This window comes from Lingula anatina, chromosome 5 (assembly GCF_051362555.1).
Source record: "Lingula anatina isolate TDL-2025a chromosome 5, LinAna3.0, whole genome shotgun sequence".
Classification (NCBI taxonomy): Eukaryota; Metazoa; Brachiopoda; class Lingulata; order Lingulida; family Lingulidae; genus Lingula; species Lingula anatina.
Genome location: NC_141771.1, coordinates 17,193,826 through 17,199,861, shown reverse-complemented (window position 1 = coordinate 17,199,861; position 6,036 = coordinate 17,193,826).

The window sequence follows — 6,036 nt, the reverse complement described above, 5'->3', positions numbered from 1 at the left end:
TATTTGTTGCGAACTTTGTGTTTAATCGAAGGTCATTATCTATATATTAAGGTTTTAAAGATATGGAACAACCCATTATAATGTTAACTAATATTATTTTTTTGAAAACATCAATCCCATTTTATTTCACAATAGCTTATCATTCACTTTGTCGTTGAGCAAACCTGGCGGCAAATAGGCAAACTATCAGTATAGGGAAAGCTCAAAATTTGGTTCATATATGATATCGCAACTACGTATAAAATTAATTGGATAATACTAATAACTACCAATTTTTTTTCTACAATGCTTGTTCAATTTTAAGAATAAACCCTTTTCGTCAATAAATATCAGGTTATCCCATCTAGTATAAAACATTCTAACAACGTTATAAAGATATATAAATGGATATGTGTCGGTTATATTTACCAATATATCAAGCAGTATTCGCGCCATACGCTGTCGGTATAACGTTGGGCATCAAGCCTGCGTCATACGCTGTCTTAACTACAACTAGTGGCTGATTACAAATTGTGGTTGGGGTTAGTTGGCGACTTTAAAGCGATGAGGATTTTAGTACCCTCAGGCTGTCGGTACCTATCCGAAATTAAAGACATGATGAAAAGCTTTAAAAATCCTTTGAAAATACACTTAATATGTAATAAGATTTATCAAAATTATTAAAACGGTATTTTCAAGTAATCCTGATATTTGATTGGCGTTTGTGATGAATTAATGGATTGTTTTAACATCATTTTAAATAATTCATTCTAATAAATTGCTTACGAGGTCAGCTAAAACAGGAGTAGTGAAAATGTTTGGAAGTAACGTCATCTGATAGACAAGTTGGGGAGTCCATTCAATTGGAGGGTTTTAGTGGAGAAAATCCACACAATCCGAGCGATCTCAGGCTATTCCATTCCATAAGAGGGGTGATAGGTGGGGCGAGTCCATTGTATTAAGGGGGGGTCAGGTGGGGTGATTCCATTGCATCAGAGGGGTGACAGGTGGGGTGATTCCATTGCATTAGAAGGGGTGACAGGTGGGGCGAGTCCATTGCATCAGAGGGGTGACAGGTGGGGCGATTCCATTGCATTAGAAGGGGTGACAGGTGGGGCGAGTCCATTGCATCAGAGGGGTGCCAGGTGGGGCGAGTCCATTGCATTAGAGGGGTGACAGGTGGGGCGATTCCATTGCATTAGAAGGGGTGACAGGTGGGGCGAGTCCATTGCATCAGAGGGGTGCCAGGTGGGGCGAGTCCATTGCATCAGAGGGGTGACAGGTGAGGCGAGTCCATTGCATTAGAGGGGTGACAGGTGGGGCCAGTCCATTGCATCAGAGGGGTGACAGGTGGGGCCAGTCCATTGCATCAGAGGGGTGGCAGGTGGGACGAGTCCATTGCATCAGAGGGGTGGCAGGTGGGGCGAGACTTGTAATTTTCCCAATTTGGTTCAGAGAACAGGAACTGTAGAAATTGTTTTACCCTCAAAAGTTAAATTTTTTGGCCAATTTCAGCTGTATCAATTCAAAAACAATAACTTGAATCATGCCATCTTTTCAGTATTACGTTCAAATATCAAATTAAGTATTTATACTAAGAATAGGCCGCGAAATTAAAACAATTCATGATAGCAAAGGCCAAACCCCGTCAAAATGGGACCCTCCCTATATAAGAAAATATCTAGGAAAAGTTATATCCAAATAAATTAGTTCCATGTGCTAAAGAACAAAAATCTCGTGTTTTTAAAAACCGGGATTGTAAATTTATATAAATTTGAACTAAACAGTTAAATGTAGGCTGTTGAAAACCATTTAAGATATTTTATTTCAGTTTGCTAAAACAGCTTGGAGGGGTTATCTAGAAAATATTGGTTATTTTACAACTATTTAAAATTTAGGTACCACAGAAAACCGTCAACCACAAAAACATTGACAGTACGTATTTACAGTTCAGATTGAATTTGAAAGTCCTCAAAGTTAAACACTAAAAATAACTCTTTCTATTGATTACTACTATAACCTTATCATAATAATTTTATAACTAAGTGAAAAATAAAACGCCAAGTTGCAAAATTTTTTTATTGAGTTTTCATATAATAGATGTACGAAGGAGCGTGGGTTCCTGTGTGTGAAACAAATTTAGGCTGACTTCATATGTTGCTTTCAGGCGGATGCTGTGCAGAATCTCGTTGAGCTCCTGAAAAGATAAAATGATGTTTGCAACTTTGAACTAAACAGACAGGCTCTTTACATTCTAATAATGCATGAGGGCAGAAGGCACATATAAATGGAATGGCGTGCACGTTTATTTACTAGTCTGCATAATGTTCAGGTTCAGCAAGCGCAAAACCAAAATTATGATCTGGAATTAGTTAATAATATAACTATTTGAGGCCTCTTGTTAAAAAAAGTAACATTGATAGCACAGCCCATTTCATTTGCAGGGTGGGTGAGGTAATTGCTACGACCGTTAACATATTCCTCTTGATATTAAAAGTTATAACACGTATTGTAGTACATGTTGACGCATTTCAGAGAAAGAGATCATTTACAAATTCTCTTCAAAAATTAAAACAAATATATCGCACATATATAATAAGTTTTCATACAGTGAATCGTGTAATGGATACACAACACACGGCACAATGGAGACGACATGCAGGCTGTGTGAAATATAAGATATGTATCTGTTTATCAATGTGTAATGAGCACTCGAAATCCTTGGATCAGAAGCTCAGAACAGTGACAAGCATCATCCAATTAATTCATTTGAGTGGTAATACTTACATTTAAACCAACACGCCATTTTAAATTAGGTCACAATATTCAAAATTAATTGTCAAGGCCGGGGCACACAAAATGTTCAAACAGAGGGTTACAAAGTGCAAAGTATTTCAAGCAAACTTAAGTTATCATCAAAAGTCGGATGAATACGCCGTTTATCCTGAATATTTGGAGTCCCAATGCATTGTAAGCAATAATTTCTACCATTCTGAGTGACATGCAAGTAACAATGGAAATATAGTAAAAGGATTCATGTCATAAATATTTGTCGTAAATATTTTCCTTATACTTCTGCGCCTTTATTATTTAATGGCTGTGGTTGATGAAGAAAAAGTGATACTCACAAACATGTATTTCCTTCCACGCCTTCTAAAAGCTCGACCCTCTGACTGCACCACACATACCATATGCGTCTACACCCGACTCTGTCTAACTGCCAAGTGAGCATTCGGGAAGACAGCTCGCACTACGATGAACAACTTGTTGTTATGCAAATAACAACAGGTATAGCTCATTTTAGGTGAAAGGTTGTTTCTGAAACTGTTCACGAATGTTCAATAAACCCGGTGGTGATACCTTCACAGTGGCGGATTTAGGGAGGGGGTCAGGGGGGTCCTGACCCCCTCTTCGATCTCTGAAAAAAATCACATTAATGGTCTCCTCTTGAAATCAGAATTTTGACTAGCTGAATCATATTTCTGAGCGGTACCAAATGGCACCTTTGTCCTCTAAAATAAAAAAATTCGGGGCACTTTAGCGGGCTCCGGGCCCCTGGCAAAGGGTGGGGGGGGGCGACTTCACATCCGCGGACCGCCCCTGAACAGCCAATGAATATCTTTACAAAACATATTATTAATGTTCAATTGTTGTATGTAAAACACTGAAAGACTTGATTTGAAATTAGATAAATCATTTACTTGGCGATTTGATTTTTCTTAATCATTAGGCCTACGTAGTCGAGGTATTTGATTATATTGATTTGATTTGATTTTCCTTCCGCATTAAAAGAAAAAATTTTTTCATGGTTATTAATTTATACTTTTTATTTTATTTATTTATTATTATTATCATCATTATTATTTCATCTATTTATTTATTTATTTATTTATTTATTTATTTATTTATTTATTTATTTGTTTGTGCACGTGTGGTGTGTCGGATGGGAGACGTACGTAAAGTGCGCAAGGAAATATGAAACTGTCAGTGTTAACAGGTATGATGTAGACATAGACAATGTGACTGAAAAGTTTTAAAAGGCTTGTAAAATTCTGGGGCGGATCCAGAATGTTTTGAAGGGGGGGGGGGTACGGTTTTTTAGGGATTGACAAACCAGGGATTGTGAGGCAGACCGATCATCTAGCTCCTTGGTGTCAGGTTCGGGACATGCTCGATGGCCCCGAAAAAAAATTGGCGTCTTGGAGGGCAAATGGCGTCATTTGTTACGGTTTAGAACTATGATTCAGCTAGACGTTTTTCTTTCTTTCTTTTTTTTTTTTTTTTTTTTTTTTTGTTAAATTAAATCGAAGGGGAGGTCAGAGCGGTCTTGACCCCCCCCCCCCCCCCCCCCGAAATCGCCACTACAGTTTACCGTTTACCTTATGTAGTTGATAAAAACACAAAACGCTGATAGAAGATTTTAAATATCTGTAGAACGATGGGCCCGTTACTACTCACAAAATATTTGCTAAACATATAAGTAGATTTGGGCGCTTTTTATATATTGAGCTATGTTTATATGTTTCAAATAATCGAATTCACCACTTACATTTCCCTAATTTCTTTTTGGGATTGTCACGAAAAACACCAGCAAATATGCGGAATGGGATAGCCTGCCAGTGGCTTGACATGACCGTAAGGTGCTGCCGCCAGTCGACCAAAATAAGCACTAAAATGCAGCAGGGGGGGAGGGCATGTAAAACTGACTGGACATTGGGGGCCTGCACGTGCCGTTAATGCAATTTGAATTCATCATAAAGGTAAATAAATATTCTGTCAACAAAATCAAAAATTTTTACAGCTGTACAGAAATGTTAAAATATTAATTAAGAAGCCATTTAGCCACTGTTTGCAGTTTGCACCTCGAGACGAGAGAGCCTCGAGCGTTGACGGTTACAAACCACTATTAAAAATCCCATTCACTTCCATTGTAACGTTTAATTCTCTTAAAATATTTCCCATGCTTCAACAAACACAACACTTCAGGTTTGAATACTTTAACTCAAGGCCTAAACATTATCAAAAAATCAGGGTACATTAATGCCAGTGACATGACATGACCGTAAGGTGCTGCCGCCGGTCGGCCAAAATAAGCACTAAAAATTAGTGCAAGTAAAAAGCGTGTATCACTGCGTGGATGAGCATAGTTTATTACTTAAATTATTCTTTGTAATATTTGTATTAGTTAGAGAGCCTGTAAATGTAAACCATTACTTTGTGCTCAATAAATTATTATTATTATTATTATTATTATTATTATTATTATTATTATTATTATTATTATTATTAAAATGCAGCAGGGGGGAGGGCATACTGACTGGACATTGGGGGCCTGCACGTGCCGTTAACGCAATTTGAATTCATCATTAAGGTAAATAAAAATTCTGTCAACAAAATCAAAAATATTTACAGCTGTACAGAAATGTTAAAATATCAAGAAGCCATTTAGTCACTGTTTGCAGTTTGCACCTCGAGACGAGAGAGCTCGAGCGCTGACGGCACGCTCGGCTGTCACCTTGATTGGATAGTAAACGGTTGTCGTAAAATCGCTAAATGATATTAAAACCCGGTGCATAAACTTGAAAACCACCTAGGACCACCTTGGACTGCCACATTAATCCAATACAATTCAGGAAATGACGTAACCGCAGAGGTCGTATTGCCCAATGGCATGGCTTCTTTTTCGTAATTGGAGGTTAGAGTGGACCGAAATAAACATCAGAGGTGGAATTTTGATTTACGGTTTGATTGTGCATATGCCATGCACGGAATTTACAAACGAGCGACGGGGTGATGTAGCCTGCAGTATTTGCGGTAAGCGTGCCAAGTTTTAGGCCGCTCCGATGCCCGGCAGTATTTTATTTCGATTATTATGTTTAAAATGGTTGAGTTTTGTTTCACAAGCTTCCTCTATTTTATTGTCTCTATGGAGGTATATGGGGACTTTACGACATTCGGTTTGAAGGCTTTAACCGCTTGTTATAGTTTATTTTTGTATTGTATTGGATGAATGTGGCAGTCTAAGGTTGTCCTAGGTGGTTTTCAAGTTTATGCACC